Below are 13,027 nucleotides of genomic sequence, written 5' to 3' on the forward strand. Positions count from 1 at the left end.
GCAGCAAGCCGGGGGGATAAAAGAATACCCACCCCAGCTCGCCGCCTCTCACCGAGGGCAACTCCAGACTGGAACAAAGTCCAGCCTTTCTCCAGGAGACTGGTTCCAGAGTCCAGGCCATGCGTTGAGGTGAGCCCAACTATATCTAGCTGGTATCTCTCAACCTCACGCACTAGCTCAGGCTCCTTCCCCACCAGAGAGGTGACATTCCATGTCCCAATAGCCAGTCTCGATAGCCGGGGATCGGTCCGCCAGGGCTTCTGCCCTTGGCCACTACCCGACACACATTGCACCCGACCCCTGCGACGCCTGCTGCGGGTGGTGGGCCTACAGGAGGGCGGGCCCATGTAACCTCTTCGGGCTGCGCCCGGCCGAGCACCACAGGCTAATGCCCGGCCACCAGACGCTCTCCCTTGAGCTCCCTCCCCAGGCCTGGCTCCAGGGTGGGGCCCCGGTAACCCTATCCCGGGCAGGGTAAACTGTTCCCTTGCTGTTACAATCATAGGGGTCTTCTGAACCGCTCTTTGTCTGGACCCTCACCCAGAACCAGTTTGCCATGGGAGACCCTACCAGGGGGACAAGCCCCCGGGCAACATAGCTCCTGGGATCACTGGGACACACAAACCCCTCCACCACGATAAGGTGGTGATTCACGGAGGAGTGTTTCAATCTTAATTATGATTAATCTGTCTTTATTAGTTGGCTATTTACCACAGACTTTTATGGTGGCAGTAATTAAACCATTACTTTAAAAGACATCACTTGACCCAGCTAATTAGAGGCCGATCTCCAACCTTCCTTTTCTCTCAAAGATTCTTGAAAGAGTAGTTGTAAAACAGCTAACTGATCATCTGCAGAGGAACGGTTTATTTGAAGAGTTTTAGTCAGGTTTCAGAATTCATCACAGTACAGAAACAGCATTAGTGAAGGTTACAAATAATGTTCTTATGGCATCTGACAGTGGACTCATCTCTGTGCTTGTCCTGCTGGATCTCAGTGCAGCTTTTGATACTGTTGACCATAACATTTTATTAGAGCATACCATTTGTTGCACAGGGTTCTGTGCTAGGACCAATTTTATTTACACTATACATGCTACCCTTAGGCAGTGTTATTAGAAAACACTGCATCCGTTTTCATTGTTATACAGATGATACCCAGCTTTATCTATCCATGAAGCCAGATGACAGTTAAACTGCAGGAATGTGTTAAAGACAAAGGTCTGGATGACCTCTAATTTCCTGCTTCTAAATTCAGATAAAACTGAAATTATTTTACTCTGACCCACAAATCTTAGAAACATGGTGTCAAACCAGATACTTACTCTGGATGGCATCACCTTGGCCTCCAGTAACACTGAGAAATCCTGGGATCATTTTTGACCAGGATATGTCCTTCAATGTACATACTAAACAAATATGTAGGACCGCGTTTTGCATTTGTGCAGTATTTCGAAAATTAGAAACATCCTGTCTCAGTGATGCTGAAAAGCTAATTCATGCATTTATTAATTCTAGGCTGGACTGTTTTAATTCATTATTATCAGGCTGTCTTAAAGCTCCATGAAAAGCATTCAGATATCTAAAATGCTGCAGCTAGAGTACTGACAGGGACTAGAAAAAGAGAGCATATTTCTCCCATATTGGCTTCTCTTCATTGGCTCCCTGTTAAATCCAGAATTGAATTTTAAATTTGTCTCCTCACATACAAGGTCTTGAATATTCAGGCCCCATCTTATCTTAAAGACCTCGTAGTGCCATATCACCCAATAAAGCACTTCGCTCTCAGACTGCTGGCTTACTTGTGGTTCCTAGGAGTAAGAGTAGAATAGGAAATAGAGCCTTCAGCTTTCAGGCCCCTCTTCTGTGAAACCAGCTCACAATTTGGATTTGAGAGACAGACACCCTCTCCATTTCTAAGATTAAGCTTAAAAGTTACCTTTATGATAAAACTTAAAGTTAGGGCTGGATCAGGTGACCCTGAACCATCCCTTAGTTATGCTGCAATAAACCTAGGCTGCTGGGGGGTTCCCATGATGCACTGAATATTTCTTTTCATTCATCTCTTTTTACTCTGTTTATACCCCACTCTGCATTTAATCATGAGTTACTATTAATCTATGGCTCTCTTCCACAGCACGTCTATTGACCCATCTCTCTCCCCTCAGCCCCAACCAGTGGTGGCAGAGGACTGCCCCTCCCTGAGCCTGGTTCTGCCAGAGGTTTCTTCCTGTTAAAAAAGGAGTTTTTCCTTCCTACTTTTGCCAAATACCTGAATCCAAATATTAAACATGAAGACAAAATTAAAAAACTTGTGGACAAAACCCAAGGGCCATGACACTGATTACAACATTCGTGGACTTTTTAAATCAGCCAGTTGATCAGTCCGCTTCTCATTTCTGCATTTGAGTCCATTCTCCTACACTCCAATTAGGTGCCGTTTACACGAGACCGTTTTCATTTTGAAACGGTGTCGTTTTGATGCGTTTCGGCCTTGCGTTTACACGACAACGGTGTCGTTTTGATGCGTTTCGCCCTTCTGTTTACACGACAACAGAGTGAAAACGATGTGTTTCAGAAACGGGGTCCAGAGTGGAGCGTTTCAGAAACGCACCGGCTTGCGTTTTCGTGTAAACACTTGAAACCGGGGTGATTTGAAAACGCTGGACTCGCACATGCGCACTATGGTTGCGACGGCCAGTTTTTCGCGCACGCGCAAACTGATAAACAGTACTCGCGGATTCACGAGTGCTTCTTATGCTTTTCCTGTGTTTTTACCGTTTTGTAATTCAGCGTTGTGTGCAGCAGCGATCCAACCTCATCATCTGTCCACACAAAACCTCTCACATTGGCCGTTTTGTAAGTAATGAACAATTTGCCGCACTACCTACTGTGTCACTCCACGCATGCGCGTCTTGCGTAAACAAACTGCAAAGAGAAAACCAACGCCAACTTGTGGCCTGGCATGGGAACTACATCGTTTTCATCGTTTCACATGTCCTCGTGCAAACGCGGATCGTTTCTGAAACGCCATCGTGTAAACGAAAGGCTGAAACGCATCAAAACGACACCGTTTCCAGTGAAAACGGCTTCGTGTAAACGGCACCTTAATGAAAGAGTCAGAAATACTCAAATCTCCAGTTAAAAGATGCATGTCTAATGATTCCACATTTTTGAATCACAATGGAAAAGTTTGCATAAATGTTAATACCACAAAGTAATCAGATCAACACTGCAAGGAAGAAGACTTCAACCAGGGTTATAATAGTTTTGGATTTTACATTATAGTTTAGTTTTAGTTAGTTTTTACTTTTTTTTCTCTAATTCAGTTAGTTTTAATTAGTTTTCAGAGAGGTTTTTCTCGTTTTTATTAGTTTTTATTTTTGGTTTCATGCTTAGTTTTAGTTAGTTTCAGTTAGTTTCAGTATTAGTTTTAGTATTTTCATACCTAATCAGGTGCAAGATTCAAGGCGCAAAAGTGACTATTGTGTAATGAAAACTTGACAAAAGATACCATTTAAAAAACTATATTCAACAAGCAACTGTTCACAAGACATGCTAAATTTGTGTAATATTAAGGACACACATGAACATCAGCAGGGAGAAAAAAGAAAAACATGAATTCCCAAACTCAATAAATTCTACAATAAACTCCACAATAAACTTCAGCATCAGTGCAGTAGATTAACAACAGCTACATGTGGTGTTTGACAAAAACAAACTCTTTGAAGGAGTCAAAGCTCAAATCCAGCTGCATCCTGATGTTCTCACCACCTGAAGCTGCTTCTGTTTTGGAGCTAGCTTGGTTAGATGCTGCTAATTAAACTTGCAGGGTCTTTGCGGCCTCTGTACACAACCTACGGAAGTTGCCGACCTCATGTCCACATTTATGCTTGTGTAGCTGGATTGTGTGTGTTAATTACCTTGTGGTCGTGTGCAGGTGTTTGTACTCAAAGAACCTCCATACGGGACTCTGCCGCTTTCTCTGCAGACCGCAGCCATTACTTTGCGGACCAGCACATGCGCCCGCACATGCGCACACACTCACACAGTTGTCCTATGGCACTCCCAGCTTAAACTCGGAGAGCGGAAAAAATGATTTCATATCAATCCACAAGGCTTAAAAAAAAAAAAACAAGTAAATGAAAGTCAGTTTATTGATAATTTCAGTTAGTTTTAGTTAGTTTTGTAAACTCACAATTCAGTTTTAATTAGTTATCGTTTTTTCCTTTTAATTATAGTTTTTATTTATTTCAGTTAACGACAATGTTTTTTCAATTTCAGTTTTTGTTATTTCGTTCGTTTTCGTTAACTATAATAACCCTGACTTCAACACACTTTAAAGCAAACCACTGCTGAGGCAGGCAAGGCAGAGAGGACCTCAATGCAGGACTCAGAGGCAGTTAAACTTATACTTCACTATATTGTTCCAAACTTAGGATAACAAAGCTGGTCAGGAGCCAGCTACACGAAAACTCAAAATTTACTAGAAACACAAAATACTAAAGCTGGTTGGGAGCCAGCTGCACCAAAACTCGAAACACTAAAAACACACAGCAGGAACACCAACAGAGACGCTTACACTGACAAGGACCCAACAAAGACAAAAGCAGACAATAAATACACTAGGGCTAATGAGGAGAGTGACAACAGGTGGGATGACAGGTGAACCTAATTACAGAGGCGAGACAAGGGGAAGCAAAACTGAACACTTAGAACAGGGAGCACAAGACTGTCAAAATAAAACAGGAAGTAACTTAACATGGTACACGCAGACTTGACACCTAGGGAGACTGACACACTGAGGGAATCTAACATAACTAAACAGAACCCAACTACAACACATAGGCTGATATAAGACGGGGAAGCAACCAAACAGGGAAGACACAGACACCTGAAACACAAACACCGAAGACTTGACACAGGAGGGATAATAGACACCAACACACAAGAACACAGGGAGACAGATACACAGAGGAGCACAGACACAGGAGCACAAAGACACGGGAAAACAAGAACACAGGGAAATCAGAATAACATACAAATAACTAATACCAAAGACAATACAAAAACAACAACATACTGAGAAACTAAACTGAGAAAAACTAAGAAACACATCCTGAGAAATACAACAAAAACAGAACTACACGAAAGGAACCTAATACAGTGGGCCACCGGCCCAGGACCATGACACTGTGAGACTGCAAAAGGTTTTTCTTCTAAATAACATAAAATGTAATTAATTCATGTGACTATACAGAAGTAACTTGTAAAACTATTGAATACTTTATTAACCTTCAGTTAAAATTCTAAGATTAAATTAAATTATGTTGAGGTGATTAATATGCACACAATAATCCCTGCTGTAAGGACTGCCAGAAAAACTATACGCATGGAGCGTAAACTGTGAAACTGCTCCTAATCATAATCCTGTTTATGCAACTAATAGATTTACTTTTATTATCTGGGAAAAAAAAAAACCAAAAAAAAAACTCTGAAGTTCTGGAGCTCAAGACACATCCTGCGGACACCTGCTACACTCCTGATAATCATTCCCTAAAACTAAAATCTGTGCAAGATATCTCCCCAGTCTAGTGTATAAGCAGTGTAGGTTGTGTTCCTATTTTGTCCCAGGGCTGAAAATTTAATTAAGTGATAAAGATGCCAAAGCTGTTTAACCCATGTGTAATTAAGCAGAGCAGTGCATCGTATTCCCAAATCAGAGAGTGCGACTCCAACTTACACAACATCACTAAGGTGGTAAAGCCTTGTACCTAAATAAACATTCATAAAGGCTAAATCATTTTAAAATACAAACACAGATTTAATTTTAGTGTCATGTTTACATTGATCTGTATAATACTTGTAGACTGAAAAAAAACGTTTATTGAAGAGTGAAAGAAAGAAGCGCTGTGTATCTCTGTCAACTCAAACCAACACTCTTTGCAATCCTTCAAAGACGAGGTCTAGACGGGTGGAAAACGCCTTCTCTTATTTCTGTGCCACCTAAACCCAACTTCAGCTGAGTCTCCCCACCCACCTCGGTACAAGAGGATTTGTTTGGAGCCACAATATTTATAAAAGAAGACTAAACCACAGACTTTCACAATGTTCCACTGTCATTTTAATTTTTTTGTGGTTGGATGCCACTTGTCCCTCCAACAGAGGATTTGTACTTCTGTGTTAAATCTACACCATACGTAGGTCTTAACTGCAAACCCTTCTGAAACCCTGCAACACAACCTACGCCGTAACCTGACGTGTTCCTCCCAGGAAATTTAACTACTCATTGTGCTGATGCTGCGCGCAACTATTGTGATTGGCCTCCTCAGCACCACTGATTCCTCCTATGCATTTCTGGCTACTTTTTCAGCACAGTTTTTGAATAGATCACCTAAAGAATTCTAATCATTGTCTCAGTATAAGGAATAACAATAACAACCTAAATATAAGGACTCACAGATGTCAGCAAATTCCTGGATTGGAGACTACCAAAACTATTGGAGTGGATGTGAGGGAATGTACAAAGAAGTGGAAAAACTTGATTGACAAATATGTTTGCCTTCAAAAAAAAAAAAAAAAATTATAACAAAAAAAGAGTGGGAACTCAAGAGAGGAAACAAGTGCCGCATTTCATTTGTTTCTATCATGACTGGCACCACATATAAAACACTGGGATATAGCCACAGCGTAATTAGCACATAACACTTCACGCACAAGCATGAATGCTGGTGACAGCATCACTCCCTTGAGTAGGTTACATCGTAGTCTCTCTTGATACCAGAAGTCAAAATGAGCTGTAAAAAGCTGGGCTCAGACGGCACAGGGTCAACTTAGCATGTTGGAATTATCCTGACAAACTGCTCCACCAACTAAGATCAGCCATGTACCATCACCCACAGACGGTGGCTGTGGCTTCTCCAGTCTGTATGTTGAAGAATCCTCAGGCAACATACTGAACCCCAAGTTGCCATCGGAGAGTGAGTGTGTGCATGAATACTAGACAAAGTGCTTAAAGGCACAGAATGAAAATGCTCTATGTACCTTGTGTGTGACTAGGCTTGTATTACTGTTATAGTTGTAAAATGCTACAAATTTAGAGATACTTGATCTGACCTTTTAATACTTGTGTACATTTATTTATGATATGGCAAATAATTTGAAACTGACACTGAAGTAAAACAAACAACAGACACCTGACTGCACAAGTCAGTGTCGATATCTCAACAATCTCCAGGCAGAAGAACATTAACAGCTGATTGCATGCGCTCTCATGCATGCTTGCAATGGATGACTTCCTGTCAGAACCTTTTCATGCTTGCATGGGAACAGTTAGAGACTCCAGTCTATACATGGGGGTTCAGATGGTCTATGTGTTTGTTTTGGTTGGATAATCTCTCTGTGTTTGTAAAGAAAACTAGATAAGATGGATGTGTGTGTGTGTGTGTGTGTGTGTGTGTGTGTGTGTGTGTGTGTGTGTGTGTGCGTGCGTGCGTGCGTGCGTGCGTGCGTGCGTGCGTGCGTGCGTGCGTGTGTGTGTGTGTGTGTGTGTGAGAGAGAGAGATAGGGAACTGACAATCCATTTGTGTTTGTATTAGAAAGCCACTAATGGTGATGAATATATACATGGAAATTAGCCCAAGATGAGGGCTAATTGTCTGATTAGATGTGCTTCAGGTTGATAGATGCACAATAAGCCCATGCACATAAAGCAGTCATTAAGGAACATTAGACCATTAAATTGAACATTACACTATAGCCATAGGGAAAAATATGGCTGTTCATTAACGTGTCTCGACACGTAGGTGAGTGCTTCTGTTTGTGTATGTGGACGGTACCTTCTCTGCGAGGACTTTGCTCTCTTGCTGCCAATCTCCTTCTGACTCTGCACCTGTCCAAGAGAAGGGAACATTAAATTAGCATTAGAGCAATTCCACATTTTCTCTGAGACTTAAGAGTACAGCATTCTCTGGAGATGATTTGAAATGCAAATTGCTCAGTGGTAAAGATGCACTGGCATTAACACTGCTAACACTGCAGAGGTATTTATTACGCCTACGTACTACATAACAAACTGAGCTGTATACAAACCACAGGTAGAGACATACACTTGAGCCTTCTTAAGTCATCTCTGTTGCTTGTAGATTGCCGGTGTCTATATGTACCAAATTAGCAGCATAAGTCAGCATGTATATTCACTGACAAATGAGCCCTGTCTCTAATGCCTCGTTTATAATAGCAGAGGAACAGTGGGGGCATTGTAGTGATACTCAAGAAACACACACACACACAAACCTATAAACATACAAACAAAAGCTCACGCAGGTATAAGTATGTACACTTTCCCCTGCTGAGAAAGAACAGGCACGAAGCTCTTCAATCAACATGGACGACAGGAAAAGGACTTGTTTGCTTTCCTCGTCTGGTGTACATTTGAGGGGGTTTTGTTGCAACAAACCTCCTGAGGCACAGTCACTCAAATGAACACCCACACGCACCCACACAAAACACAAAAACCAAGCCCCGTTTGCTCTTGAGGGTGTCTCACTCACCCTCTGAGAGACAAAATAGCATGCTCCGCTGGCCTGGGCTCCTTTCAACTTAGAGGAGTTGCAAATTCTCTGAAATTGGTGTCATTTTCACTTTGGTTTATTCCAGCAAAAATGGTTGATGAAATAAACAAAAGAATTAGCCTCCTCTGTTAGTTCTTCAAACATTCTAAGAGGCAGAGATATTCATCTCCATCTGTCCTCTTCATGAGGGAAATAAACATGCAAAGTCGCACTGTTTACAGTTCTGCAATATTATTTTCATATATATAACAATAGGAAATTTATTATGGTTTTATATGCAGTATGAGGCCGCTGATTATTTTATTGTTACTGAGAAATAAGCTTTTTTTTTTCTGGAGCTGTACAAAAACATTCAATATTCAATCTCTCTTCATTCGTTTCTGTGAAAAAATATCTTTGTCTTTAGCAGCTACAGACGTGTTGGTATTCTTCTGTTTAAGAAAGAAATGGTTACTGAAATAACTTGAAATGGACAAAAGTAAAATGAAAAATAAATGAAAAATTTAATGAACATGAACTAATGAAAATCAGACATTGCTTTTGAATTGTAGTTCAACAGAATTCTTTAAAAAAAATAAACTAATAAAACTGATTTGGACAAAAATGATACTACCCCTGGAAAAAAAATGAAAATAAGTTGACTGCAGGGACATGTTAAACTAAGGTGTGTCCTGTAATCAGCGGTGTCAGTCTGCCTATTTAAAGGCTGAAAAATAATCACTGTGCTGTTTGGTCTCAAACAACACAGTCAGAAGTAAGGAGAGAGCTGTCTCAGGAGATGAGAAGGACAACTATTGACAAGCATGTTAAAGGTAAAGACTACAAGACCATCTCCAAGATGCTTGATGTTCCTGCGAGTACAGATGCACATGTTATTCAGAGGTTTTAGCCAAAGTTTGAGCCAAAGTGGATTTAATGAAAGATGACCAAAGAGCACACCTCTGTGGAGGTGCACTGCAGGGAGGTAAAAGAAATCAGCATGTGTGGTAAAGAACACAATATCTGGTTATCTCTGCTACATGAATCTGCTACATTTCTAAACTATGAATTATGCAGCATTGTTTATCTGGTTTGATCAGACAATGTTGACTAAATGGAGAAAAGTGGAGTGAGTCAGTGGAGAGCTCTTTTCAGCCCATTTCACAGCATTAGTGAAATCAGCATTTCCTTCACACCGTAGTAACTGTGGAGAAAAACACTCCAGAAAGTCTCAACAGACCCAAAGCGTTTTGACTAAGGTGAAAAGTTTTTGCGGCGATACATATTAACAAACTCACAGTCTACGATAATCCACTCACAAAAAAAACACAGACATTGAAAACTGAAAAGCTTTGCATTATCATCCACGCACATAAATATACACAGGCTTTTTGCGTTACTAGTGTATGCTGTCCCACTGAGAGAGAAGAAAGTTACAGATGGACCTGTTTCCTTCCTCACTTCCTCAGACTGCTTTGTAGTTGCGAGAGCAACACAGAGGAATGCTTTTGAATGTAAATCACATCATGTTCCCGCAGTTTATTCGCTGGGCCAGCAGCCAGTGAAAAATGCTGTTATTGCAAAAAATCCGAGCATAAATAAACAATGTAAGACAACAGAAATGAATGTGTATAATAAATAATTTGCATTCCCCCCGTCTTGGTTTCAGCCTCACCAAACAATAGCAGCAAGTTTAAGAAAGAAAGTTGAGGAGATCAGATTACTGATCGGAGTGTGCAGCTCTTATGAAGTGAAAATGGGAATGGAAATTATGGTTTGCTGATTTTGTGAATTCACGAAGCATGGTGTGGAGGCGTAGATCAAAAGGATTTGTGTTTGCTGACTTGTATCACAGCTCCCATCTGCTGTTACTTTATGTCCATTCTTGTAAGCAATGGGTTTAATACAATTACAGATGAAAAAAGTTGACAACAAAGGCACTTTGTGTAGATAGACATACGGTAGGAATACCGCATGCAGCACTATATTTAATGTGCATAGCAGCTGTGTGGAGCTGAATTTGTTTGTATGTTTGCATTTGCCTCGCACTGCATCCTTGGAAACAACTTCTGGGGCAAAGAGTTTCTATTTTCCCTGAGTGCAAGATGGAAGGCTGGACGGCCAAAGGAAAAACTAAAAATTGCATGTTTGACAGAGAGTCAAAATACTTTCAAGATCACATTAACAAGTCTGATTTATTCAGAAAAAAAGACTAATTTACCTTTGATTTATATGTGCAAGGTTTATTCCATTTAAATTGAACTGATTCATTTTCCCCCTTGGTGTGGTTCATCTGTGTGGATGTGAACATGGTAATCACACTCAGATACAGACCAAAGCAACTGTACTAACCCTCTGGAGACGGTGGTCTCAGTCTGGTTCTAAGGTAACTCTGAAGCAGTCCATTTATGATGAGAACAAGCACCGGGTTTATAGTGCAAGTTTGAGCAAAAAAAACAAACCTTCCCATAGCCGGGTATACTTTGCATTCTGGTATGCAGCAGAGTACCACAGACATGCAGAGTACACGAACTGTAGCAGCTAGCACTAAATCATGTGTGAAATTGGTCACAAAGTGTTATACAGTGCTGCAATGAAAACCTCCTTGTCATTGCTTTGGTCACTGGCAGGTTGCTGCAGTCTCCAGTAGTTTGCATATCTGCAAATACTTGCAAAATATTTGCCAAGAGGCAGTAACACTGTCAAAATTGTGACCCAAACTGGAAATGGTAACTATTTTGAAATCATCACTGCTGCAAACGAGACATTTTGATATGTCTCGGTTGCAGCAGTATTGTGCAACTTTTACTCTACAGTCAAATGTCCAGTGATTCCAGTTTGTGGTCTCCCCAACTCGCAGAGTAAATGGTGAGTGTTTGCTGTCATCCAGGCTAACAACAACCAACTGCAACAAAGAGCCAGAATCAAGGCAATCACTGTGCCCGACTTCGCCTGGTAACAGCCAGCAACCTCAAGCAAATAATTTATCAACCAGTTGGGGAATACACATTTTTCACTAGCATCCAGAGGTTACCAGGGGGTCACAACGGTCTCTAGGCTTGTGTGACCGAGGCCTTAAATACTGGGTAAAGACAAATGTATGTGTCTCTGCAATATCTTCCATGCATGCTTAAAATCCACACGGATTCACTAAAAATGCCTTAATCAAGTTTAAACTTTGTACAGAATATAAATTCGGGAAAATTCAGGCATTTTTTAATATTCACCCTACATTTAAAACATGAAGAACTTAATGTATATTACTGTCTACAGCCCTAAACCTCAACATAATTCTATACCAAAGCCACCCCAGCCACTACATAAATCATATTGGCTTATTGAATTGAGAAAGTATGAAATATCTCAGATGATAGATAGTTGGTATTTAGTCAGGATGGCACACAGCCACTGGTGAATTCTCCCGTATGTGTGTGTGTGTGTGTGTGTGTGTGCGTGTGCGTGTGTGTGTGTGTGTGTGTGTGTGTGTGTGTGTGCGTGTGTGTGTGTGTGTGTGTGTGTGTGTGAGAGAGAGAGAAAGAGAACAAGAAAGAAAGAGAGAGCATGAAGGGGAAGAAACAAAGAGACAAAGAGAAAGACAGACTGAAAGACATCCTTTGTCCATCTCTCTCAAACACACACACACACACACACACACACACACACACACACACACACACACACACACACACACACACACACACTACTGTATTCTACAGTGAGTTTAGGTCTGGTGTGAATCAGGGTTGTCTCTCACTGTGCAATTTTTTATCAGTGGACGATCCCATTTCCGTTGTGTTGATGCAGCAGATGGATTCCCTCCTACTAACCATTCATCACCTGCCAAACCAAAACCTTTCTTTGCCCCCTTTACACCAATGAAAAATGGGTGCTGGACCATCGTTCTCCTCAAGAAAATAAGAATCGTTTAGTGTGTCATCAAACAGGTTTCGCTGCATGGCCATACTGGATCTTATGAGTTTGAAAATTGTTTTCTTTTATTTTGTCTTTCACAGAACAACATGAGAGGACGATCTGATGACTATTTTATTTAATTTTAAAAAAATTACAATATTGTAGCCATATTGTTGACATGTTTAGCCCATACCAGTTCATTAATTGCAAATATTAACAATATTCTTAACATTTTCAGTTGCTGCCATAAAAATATTGAGAATTTAAAATATGATAAAAACATACACAAAAGTGAACACATTTCTTCCTCCTGATTCATTCACATTGTTTCAAGACTCAGAGTACTTCATGTTTTCCACGAAGAAATATTTGCATGATAGAAATCTGGCAATTTTCCACAACTAATAAGCATCTGTCACACAGGCCTAGAGACCAGTCTGACTGCCTACCAAACTCCAATGCATTCCCCAACCAGCTGGCGTGTGGTTGCCAGAGGCTGCTAGAAGTCGCTAGGTGACACTGATCGCAAAGAGGGTGGTGCTCGTTGTGATTGTTTCGGTTGCT

The 13,027-nt window shown here is 40.9% G+C and overlaps 1 protein-coding gene across 1 annotated transcript in view; it reads right to left on the bottom strand.

Moving 5' to 3' along the window:
• Positions 1-13,027, bottom strand: part of tnr (tenascin R (restrictin, janusin)) — a 224,320-nt gene that overhangs the window by 115,128 nt on the left and 96,165 nt on the right. The window contains exon 4 of the mRNA XM_030751321.1: positions 7,838-7,890. The gene's annotated coding sequence lies outside the window, so the exon portion shown is untranslated. The remainder of the gene's footprint in view (positions 1-7,837; positions 7,891-13,027) is intronic.

Source organism: Archocentrus centrarchus, chromosome 17 (genome assembly GCF_007364275.1).
Source record: "Archocentrus centrarchus isolate MPI-CPG fArcCen1 chromosome 17, fArcCen1, whole genome shotgun sequence".
Taxonomy (NCBI): Eukaryota; Metazoa; Chordata; class Actinopteri; order Cichliformes; family Cichlidae; genus Archocentrus; species Archocentrus centrarchus.